We start from the raw sequence: 24,139 nt of genomic DNA, 5'->3' as shown, positions 1-24,139 counted from the left end.
ATCCCTTAGCTTCATCCCAGACCTAATGGGGCCTTGGCACAAAGGATTTTAACAATCGCCAGGTGACTCTGAGGACCCCTAGTAGAGACAGATCACTTGTGAGAGATCAAGTAGGAGAAGCATAATGCATCACAGACAGAAAGCATTTTCCCCCACGAGAACCCAGAGAAATTAAACTCCAATAGAAGTGGTATTTTTTAAAAACTGAGATTTTCAAGATCAGAACAAATGGGAAGTCATTAAACGTGTCCATCTAAATAAAGCAGAGATAGATGAAAGGGTATTATGAGAAAATCATTCCGCTTCCAATAGAGACAAATTTGATGTTTAACTTTTTTTATTCTACTAAATAGAAATAAAGATCTTAAAATTTATATAGATAATAACTCGAGAGATAGACAGACAGATATTACAGTCCCTACTGTGATTAGCAAACAGCTGAAAAGAGTACCTTTTATTCTTTATTTTATATTCTTCCCACTGTTAGCTTCCTTCTGTTTTTAACAACAAAGACTCCATACCAGTCAAAGGGGAAAGGTTTTGAAGTAGCTATTAGAGAGACAGTTTTTCCCAAAAAACAGCCTGCACAATTCATCCCTCACATATCAGAACTGCTCAGTGGGAGGTTAAATTCTGTAGAGCTATTTGGTCAAGATTTAATATTACAACTTTCCATTTATAGCTTGGCGGCCCAATCTACTTCATTTAAGGTACTGGGTACCCAGTCTCTCCATCATTGTTCAAAATCTGATGCCAAGTGCCACTGGAAATGGATGTCGCTTGAGCAATGAAAACCATATTTTCAAAGGAAGAAGATGAGATGTCTCGCACTTTTTAGACCACAGGGAAGTTTCAATATATCTGAACAAGAATATTAAGTATAAGAGCAAGGCAGAAGCCCACAAATGAAAACACTGTAAGAAACCTGATTCTCTGTATGTGGAACAGATTTCAGCAGCTCAGCACAGTTCATGATGGCAAATGTCACAATGCCCAACTGTCTGCATGACATTCTAAGGTGCAGTTGAGGGAAACCTATAAAACATGTCAGTACAGAAATGAGCATATGGTGTCCCTATAAAGAAAGTGACTGAGGGCACCTGGGTGGCTCAGTCGGTTGAGCACCCAACTCTTGGTTTTGACTCAGGTCATGATCCCAAGAGTCATGGGAATGAGCCCCATATGGGGCTACAGCTGAGCATGGAGACTCCTTGGGATTCTCTCTCTCCCTCCCTCTGCCCCTCTCCCATGCTCACTTTTGCTCTTTCTCTCTCTCTCTCTAAAATAAAAAAAAAATTAAAAACAAGACAGTGACCATATCATTCAGCTGTAAGTACATGAGGCTTTTTTTTTTTTTTGGCTCTTTTTTGGCTCTTCATGGAATCTCCAGTGCCTTGCACACTCCTTGACTCTTATAGGTGTGCTTAAATACACACACACACACACATACATATGTACATACATACATACATACATACAATTTGAAATGATAGAAAATGAAAAATCAGTAAAAGAAAATGGGTTTTCCTAAATCTATCTTCCTATCACCTATCTTCCCACTGAGTCTTACCAAGTTACTTCCTAAGTATCTCAAAATGTTCTACCTTTCCCCACCCCCACCCGACTGACCTTAAGCTCATCCACCATCAGCTCTTCCCTAGATAATGACAAGAAACTTTTTAAAAAATTCCCTGCATTCACTTGAGCCCATCTTCAATCTTCTGTTCATATTTGAACCACAGTCATCTTTTTAAAACATAAGTCATACACATACACACACACACACACACACACACACACACGTGCACACCCCACACAAACGACACTAAACCATTTGATTCTCATTGGTCTTAGAATCAAGAATAAAAATTTTAATGTGGCTATCAACATGGCTGGGCTCCTCTATGCCTCCACATGGTCATCCTACAGGGTGTTCTGGCCTCCCAGACCGCCCTTAATTTCTCTAACATGCCGTGCCCTCCACCACAGGCTTTGGCACTTGCTGTGCCCCCTTCCTGGGATGCTTATTCCCCTCTACCCTTCCTTTGCTTTTCATTTTTTTGTAATAACCATGCTTTTAGATCTCAACTCACATATATCCCCCTCAAGCAAGCCTTGGTCGGCATCCATGTCTAGATCTCGTCCTCCATCACATGGTCTCAAACCACCATGGGTCCCTTCCATGACACAATTACAAGAGTCATATTTTACGTTCACATTTGTGATTCTCTTATTAAAATCTGTCTTCTTTACTGTACTGAATGCCCTATGAAGGCAAGGATTCTGCCTTTGAATTTTACTCACCAGTGTATCCCCATCATCCAGCAAAGTGTTTGGCATTATAGTACGTTCTCAATAAATATTCATTAAATCCATAAATTAATTAGAAGACCAATGATTCATGAGTATCCCCTATATCTGTTGGTTCCACATTCCTTACCCCAGGCTTGTTGTACTTGTTGTTTTTAAACCATGGAAGGTTTCCTTTTACTTCTCTGACCAATACATACTTAAATAATTTCACCAAGCTGGTAATGATGTACAAAAAGACCAATCCAGACATCTGTTGGAACCAGAAGTCCAAAGCATTTCCTAGCAAAGTGGGCAGATTAAGGAATTTACAATAACTACATCCACAACATTTTTAGGTCCCTGGGAAGCTTCTTGAGTATTTAGGCTAAAGCAGCTGGTTCTGGAATGGATATCATGGAATCTGATTCCAGAAAGTTCAGAAAACAAAGTGTGGCATTGCAAGTCAAGTAGCAGGATATCAATGGAAATCACTGGTATTTTCATGGGATTAACACAGGAAAATTCATTGCTAAGACTCAGCTAACCAGCTGAATGCCCACGTGCACAGAACGCTTGCAAGGTTTGTTTTTTCTCTTGTTTTTAATAAAATGTCCTTTCTTTGTGTCCTGATCCCACCCACGTGATATTACTTGACTATCTGAATCAGTTTACCAAGTACCTCTGCAGATGTTTTTAACTTCCAAAAATCCACCAAAATATTTACCTTTAATAAATATTTAATAAATAATAGAAGTATATACACACACATGTATCTACATATAAACACACACACACATACAGAGAGAGAGAGAGAGAAGATTCGGGACTTTGCCTTGTACAACAACTTTGAAAGATAAATAAGTTGGTGTCATTATTATCACAGTTATATACATGAAAAAAAAACAAAGGCTCAGCTGTCTGGCTGCTAAGTGCCTCAAGGTGAATTCAAATCTATGTCCATTGCCCATGACCACCACCATTCCTACTTCCCCATAAAAAAGAAAATGTGCTGATCAGCTTTTCCGATATGGTATATTAAACATTTTAGATCTATTCTAAGATGTATAAAAGTGATCAATTTCACACCACCCAGGTTTTTCCGTTTAAGATATTTTTCCATAAAATATTCCTGGAAGAAGTGTTTAAGCAGGGTACAGAATTTTATTCCACACTGAGACAAAGGATGAAATGTCTTCAGAGTTCTAAGCACGTTCCTTGCTATTTCACTCACACAGAGGTCTGCTCTTAATTTTTTTTTTTCTGTTTCATTCAAAAAGCAATTCCACTACCAACCTGAGGTTAGCTACATTAATCTAATGTCAACTCCATTATTGTTAATTATTTTATGGTGGCTATATTTTAACAGAAGGGGTACAAAGATCCCTCATGTCATTTGATAGCCCACCAAGAATTATATTGAAATAACTACATTGATTTCCAGATCTCAGCAAGCAACTAGGACATAATTAAACTTTTATCTCTGCAAATTTTGCTGTCTTTTTTTTTTTAACCTGGTTACCTATTGTTCGGTAGACTAATCTTATTTTGCTTCTCAGGTGGGCCTAAAATTTCATTCAATGCTTAAGAAATAAATTAAAATGAAAGACATGTAATATCTGGACATTTCTCAAATGAGAATTTCCATTGGCATATTTTCTCTGGGTTCATTTTTTTTTTGCCTGTTTCTTATTTGACTTTAATAAAGCTATACTCTATTGAAGTTAAATAAAAGCACTCCTCTGAGCACTTGGAGTTAAATTAAAATAGCTATAAATCTGAAGAAGCAGCCATTTAAAGATTCTACTTGACCTACCTTAGAAGAAATAACCTGTAGCTATAGAAAAGGTAGGTTCTACTGAGACCTGCTCTGTAAAACCAGCTCAGGGTTCTCAGGTCTCTTCCTCCTACAGAACATCTGTCATGTCTCTTGCTCCCCAAACAGTAGACCTTAAACTCTATGAGAAGGAAACTTTCCTTAGACTTCTGGAAATTTTTTCTTCCATTAAAATTAAAAAAAAAAAAAAGAGCAAGTGAAGGAGCAGCATAGTAAAGTAGAAGCAAAGAAAAAGTAAAAAACCCACCAGACTGAAAATACACTTGCATTCATATTCTCCTTAATTATCTATGCCACTCTGGAGAAGCCACCTTGAGCTCTGTGCCTCCGTTTTCTCATCTGAAAATCAAAGGAGCTAGATGTGAGTCAGGTCCGGGACTCAGCATTCACCGCCCATGCAAAACGCACAGGGGCTCCAAAAATGAAAATTCACGCAAAAAAAAATCCATGATGAACAAAATATCAAATGCTTCAATTCAATAATAACAGGCTGAGAGGGTTACTGATTTTCCTGGTCTTGACACAGGTCTGTTCCCGACCAGATCCTCTCTAAACACCATCTACCTCTAACATTCCGGGGCTAGACTTCTAGTCTCCTCGGGCACATGGCCATCTTCCAGCCCCTGAGACCCGGACAGGGAGGTTCAACCAGCAAAACCCCTTAGGAGCATTTCAGGGCGACCGGTGAGAGAGACTGGCGCCTTCCTTCTAATTCTCCTCCCGTTGTCCCGGGGAGACAGTGACTTCATGTGGCTTCATATCAGGACTCTGCCGTGTGATCAAGATTGAAATCATAATCTCATTTCCCTAAGAGCTTTGGGAGGGCACAGACTTCCAGCAGGCTGCCTCGGGGCGCCACCCTGTACCCTGACTTGCACTGACTTGATTAAGCTATAGCTTCGGACTGAAGACAGCATGGGGGACACTTTCAAAAATTCTGGAAGGCGGTCCTCTCCGCACACCGTGCGCTTCCTCGCCCCGGCCTGTCGGGCCTCGGCAGGGCATTCCCACGCACTGCCCAGCGAAGGGTGACATAGCGCGGAAGGGGAATGAAGCAAAGGCAAGTCTTGACTTTCGACGGCAAAGCTTCTGATCCCCTAAGAGTGGATCAAATGTCCTACTTTTGTTCCTGAGCCCTGCTGGAGGGGGCGTATAAAATGCCAGGGTGGGCACCACTGTGACAAGGCTAAAGCAAATAAGGCAACGTCATGGAGATCCCCCAAGGCCCAGGGGGTGCAAGAAAGACGTCTTAGAATACCCTGAGGCTGTCAAGGGAGCTGTCAAATGACCTCCATGCTCCCGTAAGCGCCTTGGTTCTCAGAACTGCAAATGCTGAGTTGTTTGCAAGCGGAGCAAGGTGTATCCCTTTCCCAAGAGAGTTAATGGCCCCAGGTGCTCTCCTTGAAACCCTGTCTCCCCAGCACAGTACGAAATAGGAGCGCACGGCTGTCCGTTTATGTGTTGGAGGCTGGTCTGGATGAAGGTGAGAACTTGAAAGTCCTATCAAGGATGCTGGAGTCCTCCGCGGGTGCCTCGTCTCCCATCCAGGCTGGCACCACTTTGCCGTTCTCCAACAGAGGCAAGTTTCATAAATCTGCAGACGTCACCTTTTTTTCCGAAACTATAGTTACTTACATAATTTGATCTGCTCCCTCTATGGCTCCAGTATTGCTCATGCCTTGTGATTGATAAGGGCCTTCCATATTCTTCTTTCATATTTAAAAACCCTTATGCAAATTCTGCCAGCAGCACAGCAAACTAAAGTTTTTGCATTAATGCTTCGTATTATTCACATACAAAAATTCCATTTAAATCTCATTAAGCTTGTGACATAAATCCAAACAAACTAGAAAATGCCCCGTTAAGGTGGAAAAGTGACATATGTCTTCCAGTCCCCTGGCAGAGCAGCACCAAATGAAAAAAATGATAAAAGTGCTCCCCATTTGGGACAATATACCAATGGACACATATGTTACTTTTCTGCCTCTAACTGTTCGCAGCCTTCCTGCCTTTATCTCAATAGCATTTAAATGAAGTATTTGTCAGCAACTGTTTCTGGTAATGTGACGTATGTGATTCAGTAAGGCGGCGAGCTGAGTTTCTGGAAACATAACGGTATCCTGGGAAAATCATAAAAAGTCTGTCTGCTAACGGCATTTTTTTGATTTCCCTCTAGGCATTTCTTGGGGTTCATGGTATGATTTATCTGTCATGTAGTATTAACAATATACCTTTCAGGGACTGGAGGTTGAGTGGGGCCCCTGAGCTGCCTGCCTCAACCCCCCACCAAAACTGAATGGCCTTTGTGCTGCCTTGCCTCATCTCCAACCAGTTTTTCCTTGAAAACAATTATAGTAATATCAGCAGGTTACAGAGCCTTTACAATAGTACCCTACCCTCTTTAGGACCACTGCTAATGGTCAATTTTAATCCTGTAATGTGTTTAGGTTAGAGATTTGGGGATCTGGGTACGATCTGCTCTGGCCCTTAGTGATTGCAAATCCGAGATTATGATGTGAACAGTACAAGGTCACACCAGTACTTTGAATTTTTTTAAGGTTTATTTATTTTCCAGAGAGAAAGAGAGAGCACGAGCAGGGGAAGGGCAGAGAGGGAGGGAGACACAGAACCGGAAGCAGGCTCCAGGCTCTGAGCTGTCAGCACAGAGCCCGACGCGGGGATCGAACTCACAAACTGTGAGATCCTGACCTGAGCTGAAGTTGGAGGCTTAACCGACTGAGCCACGAATGACGCTATTACCATATCATAGTCAGTTACATATTTACCTCAAAAAAAATAATCGGATTTTGGATTTGGGTGCACCTCTCAGTAGCTGCGGGACTCAGAAGGCTCAATGGGAGTATCTGAAAAGGTAGGAACGCCCCTGGTTGTCGAAAGGCCAAGGTCTTGGGCCAACACTTATGTCTCTCCACCTGCTTCAAGCCTTCAGAGACTCCAGCGGAAAAGAGTGATGCAAAAGGAATGCCTGCCCTCCAGCCCTTGGGACCCACCTGGTTCTGTTTCCTGAAGTGGTCGAGAACATAGGCAGAGATGCTCTCCCGGGCCTACCCATTTCAGAGAAAGAGGAGGACAGTGAGAGTCAGGGAGAGAAATGGAGAGTGTGACCAGAGACACAGAACCAGGTCTGATGTGAGGCTGCCTCTTTCACCTGCGTGGCTCCTACCCGCCTTCACTGCCCTTCACTTCCCTGAGGCGGCCTCTCCTCCAGGTGGCGCCTGCATGAGGCAGAGGGCCCTTGTGACCTGTCTTGGCCTGTGCACCACAAGGCACCTCTCAGTTTGCCACCCAGAAGGTGGAGCAGTGAGCTGGGTAGGATCCAACCCCTGTGGCCACGCTGCCTGGCTTCCGATCTCACACTGTCACTTACTGAGCCACGTTGGGTGAGGTACCTACCCTTCCCTGCCTCCGTTTCCTCATCAGTAAAATAACAACAAAAAAAATCGGTAAAATCTATTTTAATTACCCCCTCACAAATACAGGTGCTCTGTAAGCATAACATACCATTATTATTTTATATATGCAATTGACTCTCTCCCCCACTAGACAGCCAGGTAAGTCAGGGCCGGTTTTGCTCAGCGCTTGGCTGAATAGATGTTGATGGATGAATAGATACCAGCGATTTGAAAGTATTCTTAGAATTAAGAAAATGCATGAGTCCAGATACATCTGTGGGGTGCTTTCTCTTCAAAAACCTTACAAAAATATTATTGAGTTCTAGACGACACATCAAAAACAGCACACATTTGAAGTGGACAATTAGATAAGTTTTGACGTATGTAAACAGCCATGAAACCGTGACCACACCAACACAAGGAGCCCTTTAAAATCCTTCCCTCAAGTCCTCTCCCCTCCCCCACAACCTCTGATTTGCTTCCTGTGAGTAGGGATTAATTTGCATTATCTCGAGTTTTATATAAATGGACTTACGCCACGCACTCGCTTTTGTTTGCTTCCTTCACTCGGCATCGTTACTTGGAGAGTCATTCATGTTATGTATATCAATGGACACACACTTTCTTTTCTTTGGAGTAAATACCTATTTGTGCAACGGCTGACCATATAGTAAGTGTAAGTTTAATTTGGTAACAGACTGCTTTCCAAAGCGGTTGGAACATTTTACATGCCCACCAGCGGTAGATGAGAGCTCCAGCTTTCCTAATCTTTGCTGATACTTCCTGTGATGAGTCTATTTAATTTTTCATTCTAATAGGTGCGAAGTGGTATTTCACTGTGACTTTTGTTTATGTTTGCCTATTGGCTGGTGTTGGGCATCTCTTCGTGTGTTTATTTGTCATCCATAGATCTTTGGTGAATTGTTCAAATCTTCGGCCAAGTTTTTATTGCGTTGTGTATTTTCTGACTGTTGAATGTCAGAGTTCTTTACATGGTTAAAAGACAGAGACATATTAGAAATATTAAGCGTTTATTTGAGTAAAAATCAATTCACATCAGGCAGTGCCCAGTCAGAACTGGCCAGAAGTGCTCCCCAAACAGGAGCTAGGGGAGAGACTTTTATAGAAAAGATGTGGAAGCCAAGCAAGGAAATTATTTGATTGACCGTAGCTTCAGTGTGCTGGACATGGAAAAGCTCAACTGGTTGGTTGTCCTTAGGTTTTGATCTCTTATCCTTGAGGCGTTTACAGGCTTTGGCTTGGGTTTGCTTACCCAAACTCCCGGGGTATTAGAACCACCTCAGTCTCATGGCCTCCTTCTAAGAGGAGAATTTTGTTGAGAATTTAAGAGTTCCCCCTTTTGGTCATTCTCTCATACATGAGCGATTGGCCCCAAATGTGGCATCAGTGCCACTCTCGGTCACCATCAGGATAAAGTTGTTCTTGTCTCATTGGGAAGTTCATGGGTCATAATGTCAGGTGCACAGAAGAGCTGTTTTTGTTGACCTTCTGGTTGTTCATTTGTTTCTCCAAGCACAGCGAGGCCATCTGATGTGGCTGCAAATGCACATGCAAGACCCTTGAGAGAACACAGCCCACCAGGGAGACTACAATGATGATTATCAGGAGGATAAAACCAAGGGACTGGATTATGTTCCCCTACCCAGGGCTCCTACGAACCAAACCAGTTGGTTATCAGACAAATCAAAGAATGTGCCTGAAGGGTCATCAACCCAATTTAGCCAAGTAGGGCGGTTGTTAATTTCTTGCGTTCGCCACAAAACCAGAGTTATTGATCCGGGTATTGCCATGGCACAGACGCCTCCTTGTTTAGCCAAGAACTAATCCAAACCAATTCTATTATCGAAAACCACCTTGGCGAGAAAGCCTAGGGACTTTTGTTGCACAGCTGTAGCCTTAACAGTAGAATCAGTGATAGCTGCCAGAGTTAAGGAATATTGTCTTCCCACGCATTAACAGAGAGTGAAGAGAGACAAGTCATGAAAAGGCAAAGGGAATAATAGTTACGTATCAGAGATGAGGATCTGCATCCATGATCCTGGTAGAACTACCCACCTCTCACGGTGTCATCTGCTTCCGGGGAGGAACCTCCTTAGTGTATTTTAATATTGGATCTCCAGTTGGTGGGAGTTCCAAGAGTCTAGAGGAGCCCCGTATAATTGGAAGATGGGGATTCAAGGTTCAAGACCTTGAAGTTGTATTACAACCACAGTAAGGAAGAGGACCGGGTATGGTCCCTCCCAACAAGGCTCCAGGGAAGCATTTGTTCTTAGTGACTGCAAATCAGAAAAATTGGAAAACATAAGAGACATTAGTTTGGAGAGTCATAGCCAGATATTGGAGGAAACTAGAAGAATTCCAGATCCGGACTGGTTTACAGGACGTTAGTACCCACGAGATTGTGTTATAGTTTCCTACTGAAACAAAATTTTTTTTCTCTCTACAGTCATCTTCATTTCTACCAAAGATAATCACAGGAAGACTAATTTGTTTGCAAAATAATTCCAGTCTCGTTAAACTTGGCCTGATTATTTATGTAAGGGCAGCAAGAATAGTGATTGACCATAGCAGCTCTGTAGAAGTCACCTTTGTTAGAATTTTTTCATAAATACATTGGATTTTTAAAAGCCTCTCATGGCTAAGAAGCCAAGCCAAGGCCTCAGCATCAAACTTTGTCTACAATACCTATAGATTTGGTTGATTCCTCTCTGTTTTGAAGTCCCCCGAATATCCTGAGTTTCCTATGGCTGCCAAGCAGTGACCTTTCTTCCTCACCTTTCTTGGTAATGTTTGGAACCCTGTAAGCAAGATACCAGGTGGGTTCTTGAAAGAGCTTTATTGGTTCCATAAAGTCAACCTTAGTTTCTTAAAACTGTCTGGTCATATCTGGTTTTATGTATATCATTCTCAAAGATGACATTTCAGTCAAAACCTTGGTATAATATAACCAAAGTATCCAATTGTGGCCTGTGGTTTAAGCAAAACAGATTCTTACTAAACTTATGTAAATAACTACAATGCCCTGAGAATAAGAATATTCAGTAAGTTTCTGAATTCTGGAGGGATTGGGTAAAGAGAAAAAATAAATGTCTCAATCCTGTTTATAAAAGTATACCTTGCCAAACTGCTGTAAAGCATAGATAGGTTAAAAAGAAAAGAGCAAAAGATTTTCTTACACCTGGAAAACCAAAACATTAAAGAACCTCCAGTGTTTCAAACAAAGAGTCATGGAAAATTATATTCATCCTTACCTGTTCTGTCAATCCATTTTATTAATTCTTATTCTACTTGAACCTAATTTTCCCTTTAAAAAGTTCTACAAATTCTGACCCAGGCCAATGGTACAGCTCGAGATTTTCAGAAACATGTATTCTAGAGTACTTATCAGAGTCCTTTCCATGGCTTTCTCTGAAGAAAAAGCACTTTTGCAAAAGCCTCAAAGTAAAACATGGTTAGAAATTTGATGAGAGTTCATATTATAAGGAGATTTAGTTATTTCTATGACGTTCGGTAATTTAAGATAATAATCAGAGTATTGACAAATTTCTATGAATTGTAAAAGCTTCCTGAAATACCTATATTAGTAACATACATCCATACACATGTAACTTAAGAAAGTTTATCATCACTTATTTGACAATGCTTTCCATGTAATTTAACATACAAAATAAACCTAGTTCATTTAATATCTCTCTTTTATAAGGTGAGAGACAAATCCTTTTAGATTTTCCAGGGACCGTCTAGAAGATCTCCAAGCTAGTTTATGGCCAGAAAGACTCCATTTGGAATTTGACTGGGGAAAGTTTTCAAACTGGAAAAATATTTGAACATTGATCAAATAGGGTGACAGATCATTATGAAATAATAATCTTTTAACCAAAGTGACAATAGATTTTAAAGGCAAATGCAGAAGGCGACATAGTTGTGGGGGGAAATTAGCTCTTTTAATATTGAGAAGACTGTGTTCTCCCAAGTAATTGAAGACCTGAGAAAGACAGCATTAAGCCCAGGAAATTATTTTGGTAAGATAAAATCCTTGCTTTTTAAGCAGACTACCAAAAAGGTAAAGAAAATCATTTCACAATCTCTTATCAAGACCAATAGTCCAAGAAAACTATGTCCTTTTAACAAGAGAAAACCACATTCTGATTTTGTATCAGGATACTCTTGGTATTAAGGCCTATTCTTTAAATAAATCTATTCTAATCTTAGCCAGCTTGATCACACATGAAATTCCTTTCCTAAGGGTCCTTTTCCACAAACCTGCTACAATTTTTTACATCTGTTGTCTTATATGTTTCCTTTTTCTCACTCTGGAACAACCAGTCACTCTACATTAGGACAAAATTACCCGTTTTCCTTGAACAACAAAAACAACAAAAATGCCCTTAGTACCTTTCTTTATCCAAAAAAGAGGACCACCATTTTCCTTATCTGCTTTTCATACACAGTTGTTTCCTTTCACCTTTATTATTTCTACAAGTTTTAATTACATATATTGACTAGAATTCTTAACCCTTAGAAACCTTAATTTCTAATAAAAACTAAGAAGTGAGTGTAGAGGCCACTTTTAGGCAACAGGCTTGAGCAATGGAAACCTGAGTAAGACCCCCTGGCTGATTACACACAGACTTATTTGGTGACCCACCTCAAAATACCCACAAGCCTTAGCTGACCAATGGGCTACTTACAGCCAGGCACAGTTACCAAAAAAGGAAAATTCCATACATTCCCATACCTCCTCACCTTCCCCCTTTAAATATGGTCCCCACCCACTGCCTTGTGGCAGTCTCTGCTTTGCTGTCTTACCTGTCGTTCCCTTGCAGTTTATTCAATAAACTTCTATCTCCTTTGCTCTGCCTATGGTGAATTCTTTCACCACCCACGCTGCCATCTTCCACCTGATCCATTCACCCCACATTTGGGGGCCTCCATCTGATTGGGGGAGACACCACAATAAGCAATAACAGACTGTCAAACTGGCTGTCTGTGCATTGGAAAATTTATAAATACATTTCATAATTTCTAGAAGTATATTCTACCTTAGAGTAAATTTTTCAACTTGGTATAAGTTTACAAATAAATGCCAATATGTTAAGTTCTTCTAAGAAGAAGCCGGAAGTAGATAAATCTATGTCCAGAAATTAATGTTTAAGAATTTTATCTTATTTGGAAATGCTCTAGACAATCCATGAATACCTTCATTTAATAAACTTACTATAACATTAAGGTTTCAAGTTACCAAAAAGACTTCAGAAACTATTTTTAAGTAGATATACCATTAAATTATTATTGAAATGTTCACTTATAAATTTTTATCTTACTTACGTCTATTTGATTTACTTGCTCTTAACAAATTATGTTTAGCTGACTCACGAAAATCTCACAAAATATTAAACAGCTAACCATCATCTTAAGTTATTTTTCTTGATGGAAAAATTTGTAACAAGGATAACATGAGCGTATTTTACTTTATTTTTTTAAGAGAAAGATAGCGCAAGTAAGACAGGGGGGGAGAGAGAGAGAGAGAGAGAGAGAGAGAATCTCCAGCAGACTCCATGCTCAGTGAGGGGCCTGACATGGGCTCTCCATCCCACGGTCCTGGGGTCATGACCCGAGCCAAAATCAAGGGTCAGATGCTCAACCAACTGAGCCACCGAGGCACCCCACGTTTATTTGACTTTTAAGAAACTCAGGTAGATTAAGGTCACGTTACTGATGTGCTGTTTTTAATCTTAATAACTCTGAAGACATGCATATTCTGATTAAAGCAGCAAATTTAAGTTAGGTTTTATTTACTGAAGATTATCCCAGATCGTGTGAACTTGAAAAACATTTGGGTTAGTTCCTACATTTCTGAGGAAATATTTAATGTACATAATCGCTTATTTTTCTTTAAGCCAATTAAATAGAGATCTTTTACAAATTTTGGTATTGCCATCCAAAGGGGAAAAAAATCACTCATCTATAACATACACATAACATACATATATAGACATAACTAAACAGTCAGATACAAACAAAGATCTTATAGCTTTCATTTTAAAATTTTAGTCATGAGACAGGTAAGATCATGCAAATCTTGCTAGTTTATAAAAGAACAGCTGAATCCAAATTGGTTTCTGGCAGGTGGGGTAAGTTAAGTTTTCCTGCTCAGAGGGCATAAGTTTTTACTAATATTTGCAGAGAAGACTTTTAACATTTCCATTCACCTAGTTTCCAGACAGCGTGTTGTCCTTGTTGTCCTGATAAGAATTACCTCCCTAAAGTTTGCATTTATAAGAGGTGGCTTTTGGTTCCTGGAGAAACCCCGGTAGAACATTTCCATCTCAAAGGCAGAGAAAAAGTGTAAGTTTCTCCAAGAAAGACTTCTGTTTCCAAAGTCCAGATCTCTTACAATCTGCAAGCCTTCAGAGATGAATAGGAGAGGTTTGGGGATTAATAAAAAGGATAGGTGAGCTTGAATTGCTCCAAGAGCCACATTTCTGTTCTTGTAAGGACTTGATTTGTAAGACAAGTGATTTTTAATTCTTCAAAGGTTTCAGCTGCAACCTGAATGATCTCAAAGGATGGACCCACCCATCCAGCTACAGTGTTTTCAATTTGCTTATTAGGGAGAAGATTTCCAATTAAGATGGAAATCGGAAGATTCCTATGTTCTCGTTCAGAGTTGTGTGTCTTTGGAATGTTTTACTAAATCCTTCCATGATGGCAGAATGTTTTCTTTTCCCGTGGGCATATAGTTTCATTTTAGCTCAAAGGAAAAGGCCTAAAAACATTTCTATCAGACTTTTAATATAAGCTTCCAATTTGGTCACCTTTTCACCACGGAACTCATTCTTTTTTTTAGTCCTTTAAAGTATCTTATTATCACATTTTAGCTTGGACAAACAATAAATATTCCCGGCAGTATTGAACTCCCTTTTCACTTCCTTTTTCTTTTAAACCAACGGTATACCAACCAAAACCAATAAGCCTTTTATGGCTTACCCATAGACTTTCCCCAAAGAGGGTACAAATATGTAGTCTTCCCAGGATCCAGAACCACTGGAATCTGGACTTAAGTCCTTAAGTCTCAAGTCCCATGAGAGGTGTCAACAGTCCATAGGACACTGGCCACAAATGGAGTATGTGTATGACAGGCAGAAAGCCCAGCTAAATTCTCAGAACTACATAAGGAAGTGATAGCTGTTCCTGGAAGAGAAAGGATCAATAACCGATGAGTACCCCAAACCCAAATCCGTAAGAGTCTGAATTTGAAAAATAAGGGACAACATGAAACGTCATCTTTCTTTTCTCAAACCAGGCACTACAGGCAAAGATCCAAGAGAGCTGACTTTGGTAAGGATTTTCACCCTTTCCCAGCTTCTGCCAGTTTTCCCAGGATCTTATCTGCAGGCTCCAGCGTTGAGTGTGGTGTCTCAGCATGTCCCAACCTAGTCACCAGAAACTATAGAGGAAGAAAAGTAATTTTCTCTCTACCCTTTACAGTGTGTTCTAGGCTGAGACCTCTTTTTCTCTAGGGCATCTAGTAAATGGATATGCTTATTCAGGTTAAAAGTTTCCCACTGTGACCACTGTAATTTAAAATTATCTTTGATAGGGACGTCTGGCTGGCTCAGTCAGTTAAGTGTCCCACTCTTGATTTCAGTTCAGGTCATGATCTCAGTTTGTGAGTTTCAGCCCTGCATCAGGCTCTGTGCTGACAGTGCAGAGCCTGCTTGGGATTTTCCCTCTCCTTCTCTCTCTGCCCCCTGCCCCTCCCCCCCCCCGCTCTCTCTCTCTCTCAAAAAGAAAAATAAACTTAAAAAAATTAAATTATCTTTGTAAAGTTAACCCACTTGTTCAGACTAACACAGGTCTGGGCCCATAATCTGTATACATATAGTTAGCCAGAGTCCAACAGGGAAGATTCCCAGACTCTTTGGACTCAGAGGAACTGAGTTTTCTCTGTCTCTGACTCTCTCCTCCCCCCACCCCTATCCTCTTTTTTCCTAAAACAAAATTTGAGTAACCTGAGATCTCACACTGGACCCTATCCATGTTAAGTCAAACCCAGTCTGACTCCAGATCTACTCCAGAAAAAGAAATGCTCGTACAAAGTCTAAGAGCTTATAACACAAAAGCTGTTGAGCTTGAATATCTAAGACGGAATTGACATGATCTCCAGAGACAGTTAGAAAGCAGTAAGCCCACAGACTCAGTGGGTTCATTACTTGTTGCTCCTGGGGGCCATCAAGGAGTCTCCATTTGTGACACCAGTTCATTATGAGATAAAGTGAGGTATATTAAAAATTCTAAGAGTTTATTTGAACAAAAATTCATTCCAGTTGGTCAGCACCAAACCAGAAGCCGTTAGGAACATTCTACCAACAGGAGTCAGGGGAAAGACCTGTACAGAGAAAGGACAGAAGCAGTATTATTTGGTTGGCTGTAGTTTAAGCGTTTGCCTTATTAGGAAAAGGCTAGTAGGTTCTTTGTGGTTGATTGCCATTAGGCTTTGATTTCTTAACCTAGAAGCACCACCAGGCTTAAATTTTGGTTTGCTAACATCAGCTTCCAAGGCATTAGAGCAACCTCAGTCTACGGCCTCCTGTTTAATTAATTTAACAATGTATCTGCTTACAGGTTCTTTATTAGATATGTGTTTTGCAAATACTTTCTACCAGTCTATGGCTTGTCTTTTCACAGTATTATGAATGAGTCCAAGTGTTTTATTTTGGTAAAATTTAGTTTTGTAATGTATCATGCTTTCAGTTATATATTTAAGAAATTTTTTGCTAACCCCAAGATCACAAAGCTTCCCCCTTAAGTTTTCATATGGAAGTTTATGATTTTAGGTTTTACATTTAAGTCTCCATTTTATTCTGAAGGATTTCTGTTGGTATATGTTCAACTTCACTAGTTTTGAGCTCTCATTGTCTCTGCCATGTCAAGCTACAATAGTATAATGTGATGGTAAAATAACAATAATTTCAGGAATGTAAGGAATCAAACATTTTGCTTCCCATGCATATCTGCATTTAGTATGCTTTCATAGGAAATGGAATCTTGGGAAAAGGAGCCCACAGAAAGAAAAAGTAACAGGAAGTCCTAAATTAAGCTTTCGTCAAAGGACCTAGCCAACAAATAGATCAAAGCAAGAGGCATGAGGGAGAAGGGAAATTTCACAGAGAGAAGGGGCCTGGAGGGGGAGGAAAGCTAGTAGATTATTGGATGTGTTTGATTATTTGAAAAAAAAATATGGTTATGCATTTGACAAGTTTTTAATTCCAAAGAGGAAAAATTAGTTTAAAAAAACACATAAAAATAAGTAAATTTTAAAATTGCACGACAGTCAACTCCAGGAAAAACAAAAGGTTGTACGAGAAAAGAAGTCTAGTAACACTATGCTATATGTTTTGGCAACAACAACAACAAAAAGATTTACTTACTCATAATAATATAAAAACCGCCAGATAACCAAAAGTGTACTATAACTCAATTGGGAGAATGAGTAGGTTGTAGACAAGGAGTTGTAGGCAAGCTAAATCCTCAAACACCACTAGAGAACATTGAGATATATTGTCTAAAATTAAAGCATCAACAATATAAGCATATTTCTCCGAAATATGGAATACCTGGAGTTGACATTGGAAGAATCTGAGATGACTGTTTCTAGTGTGTAGGATGGCAGGGAGGGGATGCCTAGTAGGAGGATGAAGCTGAGGCTCTCTCTCAGAGAGTGGCGAAAAAAACAGGAAGTATTTTATTTTTAAAATTATGTACATATGTTATTTCGATGGTTTTCAAAAATTGATTTTTTTTAGAAGAATGGTTCCTCCAAATGTTTACTTTTCAACTCTTGTCAGTGAGTCTCCTGAATACAGCCTTTGGCTAAAGAAAACCAGCAGGGCAATATGGCCACCCAAGGAGAAGCACTTCAGCAGTATCTGCCTTTTCCTTTGTCTTGTAGGAGCTTCTCTCACATTCCATTTCCTCTTAGCCCTCTCTGACTTCTGTTCCCATCTTTGCAATCTTCCCCATCCTAGAAGGGTCCCTGAGAGGTCACTCTGCTCTAAAATTGGAATGAACTACCGCTTTCAAAGGGAAAGTCATGCTTTTGACGGGATTCCCTGCCCCAGTGGAGGGAATGGAAGCTGTGGATTATACTCAAAAGGGGGTCACATTTTGCCCTAAGTGCTGTCCCCCTCGGTATGAGACTCTCCCGACAGCAGAGGCAATTCTCCTAGGGCTGCTGTGTGCTGGTGACGTAGCTGTGGTCTCCCTTGGCTGGGCTGCTCTGTTCAGGGGAGGGGATGTTGTTGGGAAAAACAACGCGGCTCAGACAATGCAGCAGCTGCCTTGACTAAGAATAGAATCCCGTGTTCGATTTGAATTAGCCATTTGAAACAAGAGCAAAACAGTCCTGAAAGTAGTACCATCTGTTTTCCTTTAAGGCTGGGTCATAAATAACAAGATGAAAATATATTTCCTGTTCTGGATTTGTGACCTGAGCTGCCTTCTGCTATGTTGTCACTGGCCACTTTTGCCGTAAACGCACATGACATTAATTGGGCAGCTGTTGGCTGGACGGTGGTTAGAATTTGTTGTTGTTTTGTTTGTAATCTCTAGATCTAGGAAGAACTCCTTTATTTCACCCCTCACTTGTTAAACAAGGAAATAGAAATTTCTGTGTATATTTTTTAAAAAGCAATTCACACGCCCAATAACCAAGTGATCAAACAGTGCGAAACTATTGCTGCAAATTCCTGCGCGGTAGAAGGCTATCTTCCAGGTCAAGGTCAAAGTGAATGAGGGAAAGAAGACAGGGAGTTCATCCAGCATGTATTACTCACCAGGTGCAGGCCTGCTAATCCCCATAAGGATGGAGAGAGAGGAGCAGAGAGGGGCAGAGAGAAAGGGGATGGGAAGTGGGGAGGAGGGGGAGAATTCCACAAAAACAATCATTGTTCTTTCCATGAAGATCACGAGACGAGACAGTCCTCGAGTCCTGCTTCGCTGGGATTTCCAGCAATTGTAAATTGTGATTTCTCGGCACTTTCTCTCGTTCTCTTTTAAATTCTCATTCACACTGAAAAAACTCGGATTTTGTTCCTTTGATAACTCAATGGGCCATGAAGGCTGGTAGGCCATCCCATTTGTGTGCTCTGCTTGGTCTATTGCCGACATTGTCCAGGAGGCATTTCGAATGACAGACCTGCAAACATGAAATGTACCATAAAGGGTGTGTGGCCTCTGGAAGTTTAGATAGGCTGGCCAGAAACTGTGTACCTAACTGTGAATGTCTCCACCTGTTTGTTTGTTTTTTATTATTCCTAATGATTTTGTTAAAAAGAGAGAGAGAGAGAGAGAGAGAGAGGCGGGGGTGCTTAGAGAAGTAGAAATGTTCTAAGATACATCCATGAGTTAATGAAGGTGTTGCCTTGGAGATGTGGTATAAATGCTGGGTGCCTATGATAAAATCAGACACTTGGCAGTGGTAGAACCCAAGCCCATCAGTCAACACACAATCATCAGCTTAAAGAAATCGTAATATAAAGACAAAGTTGAGGGGCACCTAGGTGGCTCAGTCAGTTGAGCATCCGGCTCTTGACTTCAGCTTAGGCCATGATCCCAGTGTCATGGGATCAAGCCCCAAGTGACTCCACGCTGAGCGTGTAGCCTGCTTGAATTCTCGAGCTCTCTCCCTCAGCCCCTCTCCCCTACTCATGCGTGCGCGCGCTCTCTCTCTCTCCAATTTAAAAAATGAAATAAATAAAAACAAGGTTGAGAAGAACCTGGTCCTCTCAGGCTCGGATTAACTCAAAAACTTGACAGGCTTTCCTGCTGCAGTCCTAGCCCATCCACAACATTCTGGACCATCAGTCTGATTAATCCTCCTTAAGAAAAACAATACTTCGGGGCGCCTGGGTGGCTCAGTCGGTTGAGCGTCCGACTTCGGCTCAGGACATGATCTCGAAGTCCGTGAGTTTGAGCCCCACATCAGGCTCTGAGCTGAGCCTGTTTCAGATTCTGTGTCTCCCTCTCTCTCTGCCCCTCCCCCGGTTCATACTCTCTCTCTCTCAAAAATAAATAAACATTAAAATTTTTAAAAAAAGAAAAAAAAGAAAAACAATACTTCTAAAACCAAAACAAACCTTCCATTCCTTCCCCAATTCTCCAATACAGTTCTCTCCCCAGTGTGTCCCCAGTCTGCCCCGTAAGCACGGTTTCTGGTGGCTCATCACACTCCTGTCTCTCCTCCTTCCATGCCCTTTGCCCCGTCTCCATCCGCTACTTGGCCGTCCATCCTTCCAGATACGGTCTCCCTTCACATCTCCCAGAGTTTGCTCCACTACCCCAGCCCATGGGAGCTCCATGAAAGAACAGAAGGATGAATATGTTGGGGACACTGCATACTGAATCTTCTGTTTGGAGAGTTATTACGTAATCGTCATGAAATGGCCCTGAGAAGTCACACAGTGAGGAAACCTGTTTAACCTTTTTTAGCCAGTGGTGCCTAAACAAATTTGACTTCAGGACCCTTTTAATCCTAAAATATTAGGAGTTTTTAGAAACCATTCAGGAAAGCAACCTCAAACTCCAAACTCCAAACTCCACCTTTTTCAGAAAAATCACCTCTGGACACTCTCTTCCCTTTCTCTCGCCTCTGGGAACTGAATGCCTAGTTATTGTTTGCACCTCTGGTTTGATGTCCTTGTCATGGCTGGTTACTCTTCTGAGGTATATAAGGATGTATGTCAAATGATAATAATCATAATGGATATTATTTAATAAGAATCACTACATTCCAAGAATGGTACCAGAGGCTTTGTAGATATTACTTCAGTGGATTTACTTCTAACAACCTTGGGAGGTAGGTGTTATTATCGCCATTTTCCCTGTAAAGAAATCAAACAAACGATCATCAAAACATCATCAATCTCAGAAACATCAAAGCCTGGAGAACACAGCTAGCAAGTCGGGAACCTGTGCTTCAGGTCTGGGTCTGTATACAGTGCAGATACCAAACTCTCTTCTAGTATTCCGTATCTTCAACTAGACTGGCCACTCCTTGAGAATCAGAGACTGGCCAGCCTTTTTCAGTGGCTGGCACATGGCAAATGCCTGGCATCTACATTCATTAATTGGGTATGCTGAAGCGTTTCCAACACAAGCAATAAAATAATGGACTTTCGGGGCGCCTGGGGGCTCAGTCGTTTGAGCGGCCGACTTGGGCTCAGGTCGTGATCTCGCGGTCCGTGAGTTGGAGCCCCGCGTCGGGTTCTGTGCTGACGGCTCAGAGCTTGGAGCCTGTTTCAGATTCTGCGTCTCCCTCTCCCTGACCCTCCCCCGTTCATGCTCTGTCTCTCTCTGTCTCAAAAATAAATAAACGTTAAAAAAAATTTTTTTTTAAATAATGGCCTTTCAACAGATTCATGAGCCTTGTAGAATTAATATATATTACTCTATTTCCCTCTCTACCCCTTCTTACAATTCTTTAAAAATTTTATTGAAAAAAACTCTAGGGGTGCCTGGGGGGCTCAGTCAGTTGAGTGTCCGACTCTCGGTTTCAGCTCAGGTCATGATCTCACAGTTTGTGTGATCAAGTCCCACGACAGGCTCCACGCTGACAGCATGGAGCCCGCTTGAGGTTGTCTCTCTCCTTCTCTCTCTGCCCCTCCCCCACTCATGCTCTCTCAAAATAAATAAATAAATTTCAAAGAATCTGTATCTTAATTTATTTTAATTCTTCGTCTGAAACAAAGTTCCTAATTCTTCAAAATGTTTGAACCCATTACCACTCATTAGTATAGTTAATAAAGGATAGACATTTTTAGTAAGGGTTGAGGTAGAGGTTGGTGCCCCCACAATCTGGGGGATGCTCAATATGCTCCATGCAGACAGGGAATTAATCACTGATAGCCCCCCTGCTCCCTAAGAAGCAGTTGAGTGAGAGTTCAGAGTGGTCCAGAAGAGTCACTAGCCACATTCCAGCACTGGACTGCCTGGGTTGAAATCCCAGCCCTGTCTCTTACAAACTGTTAGACCTTCTATAACTTCCCATGCCTCTCCTGGCCCCATATGTGAAATGGGGGTAAAAATGCTGCCTACCCCATAGCATTGGTGTGAGTGGTAAATAAGATAATACATGTCACGTACTCCCAAAGAATGTTCGGCATGTAGAGAGCATTCAACAGTTGTTAGATGTTTTAATTCTATCCATGTGCGTAATGGAGCTCTTGGTTGATCATCCCCTTGACTATTTTTATATCATCATCGTGATAATAATAATAGAAGCTAAATGATATTGAATGTTTACCACATGCTAGACGCATTCTTAGTGCTTTCTAGATATTATCTCACTCAGTCCTCCTCACAACCTTTAGATAATTATTAGATAATTTATTCTCATTTTACAGATAGGGAAACTGAAATCCAAGGCAGTTAAGTAATGTGCCCAAGTTGCGTTTCATAAAATGGTGTAGATTTAAACCAAGCTCTTCCTGTGTGCTAAGCCCATGTTGCACCTCACTATTTTGTACGCCACCTATACATACATATGGTTCTCAATTATAACAATGCTATTGTGATCCTGCCTTCACTCTTGCCATTCCTGGCCTGCTAAGCCCACCCTACAGAGCCCCCACCCATCCAGATCGTACTCCCCAGTGGGCTTCCTTCATGTCCACTCCCCTTGGGCACCTTCCCAGACGCCTGTCTCTCGTCTCTGAGCCACACTGAGCACTCATGAACTGAAACACACCATCAGGCTCCTCACTGGTTTTGCATCGCCCCAGTTGCACGTTACAACCAAGACAGAAAAATATATGTCACACAATCCTTAAAGGAACAAATATTCATGAATTGATGAGCTCATTAGTTAATATAATACATTGGGCTTCAGCTTCCATTTGGATTTAAGAGAATGTTGTCAGTGATAGAATTTAGAAGAAACATTCTTTCTGATCACTCTTGGGGAGACCGATATAATAAACCGCAAATCATCATGCCGGTGGTTAATCTTTACCACATGAGCACAGTAATTCCTCTGTGTTGGATTTATCTACGTGATTTGTTAGCAAGTATTCTAGAAAAAGACATGTGTCCTTCATATTTGCCTTTTGTCCAGTTTAGTTTCATTTCAATATATATACTAGGTCTTATATCATTGGTAAAGGAAAAAGGACAAAGTTATATGCAATAGTTATTTTTAAAAAAGAAATAAAGAAAAAATGGGAGTATGGGAGTTAAGGAAACAACTTCAAAGTTAATTTACCAAAATCCAACCACATCCTTGACCTACGCAGACCCCAATAAGGTATTAATTACAAAAGGATTAACACTTCTGTCCATTGTAACAATGGAGTTCTCTGTCAATGGGAGATGATAACAATATTTGCATTCATCCATTAGCTGGGATTCACAGATTATGAGAAAGGTCCTAACACTCTTCCTAAATGAAGTTAAGCAACCCCAATGAAAGGAAAGAGCTCCTTTCATAGTCAAAAAGGACTTGGACAATTTTGAAAAATCCCAGCAACACCTTATGCAGTGCTCTGCCCAAGGCTCTGCCCAAAGCATTATGAATGTGTTGACTGGCAGTCTTTATCCTACTTGCATCCAACTGGCTACACTGTCAGCAACTGATTCCAAGGATATTGGACAAGAGACTATTTCCTTGTTCTGCCGCACTAGGTACTCAGCCTTCCCCTTTTCTTCTGCCCACTCGCATGACTGTCAAATTTCAGAGCGGATGCCATGACTCAGTAAGAGAATATAAATACCATTTCTTCCCTCAATGAATCAACATGGTACAGCCATGCTGGAAAAGCGAATACCATTACTACAGTACATTTTACTTATAAACGTCTGAGTTATTGTTTCTTAACTGAATTCTGACACCAACTCTACCGCCTACCCCTTGCGATAAGATTTTGTACTTTTTGTTGGAATGACGTGACTCTTTTAAAATGTAGCAAAGGCAAGGATACTTGGTCCGGGGAAAGACAAAAGGGATTTGTGAATAGTATACACACCCTCAGAGGAATTTTTCTTGCTCTTTCAAGTTTGTCTTCCCCTCTAGGTCAAGTCAGTAACGCTGCCAAAGTCTTTATGGGCATAAGGAAGCCTTTCACATGCTTATAACCTTGAAAGATGAATGGAAAACCATCTAAGACCTTTCCTTACATGTTCGTTTTTCCTCCATGCAAAGGACGTCTGGTTGGAAATAAAGCAGAGCTGACAAAAGTGCGAAATTCCGCCACACGTCTGCCACGATTTCAACCAGGCATGTCTTCTTCACACACCCTGAGGTCGGCGCTCTCTGGCAACAGAAAGGGACATGGCAGCATCGTCTCACAACTTGGTGTGGTAGGCAGAGTTCTAAGCTGGCCCCCTTGGTCTTCATCCCCTTGCGTGACACCCATGGTTATGTTGCGTTACATGGAGAAAGAGACTGTGCAGATGTAATTAAGGTTACTAATCAGCTGACCTTGAATTCCTCAAAAGGGAGATTGTGTGGGAAAGCCTCAGCTAATCAAATGAGACCTTTAAACACTGTGTTTCTCCAGCTGGCGGCGGTAGAAGAAGACAG

The 24,139-nt window shown here is 41.1% G+C and overlaps 1 long non-coding RNA gene across 1 annotated transcript; it reads right to left on the bottom strand.

Moving 5' to 3' along the window:
• Positions 1 to 8,560: 8,560 nt before the first annotated feature.
• LOC124528970 (uncharacterized) lies at positions 8,561 to 23,839 on the bottom strand. Its single transcript, XR_006966258.1, has 3 exons — positions 23,734 to 23,839; positions 12,370 to 12,495; positions 8,561 to 9,096 (listed from the first exon to the last, which is right to left on the bottom strand). It is a non-coding gene; the product is annotated as an uncharacterized LOC124528970 (long non-coding RNA).
• Between the last annotated feature and the right edge of the window lie 300 nt (positions 23,840 to 24,139).

Source organism: Lynx rufus, unplaced genomic scaffold (genome assembly GCF_022079265.1).
Source record: "Lynx rufus isolate CCGP_SWC_20201006 ecotype Redwood Valley unplaced genomic scaffold, mLynRuf1.p SCAF_6, whole genome shotgun sequence".
Taxonomy (NCBI): domain Eukaryota; kingdom Metazoa; phylum Chordata; class Mammalia; order Carnivora; family Felidae; genus Lynx; species Lynx rufus.
The sequence above is the reverse complement of the archived record's forward strand: the minus strand, read 5'-3'. Positions and strand labels throughout refer to the sequence as shown.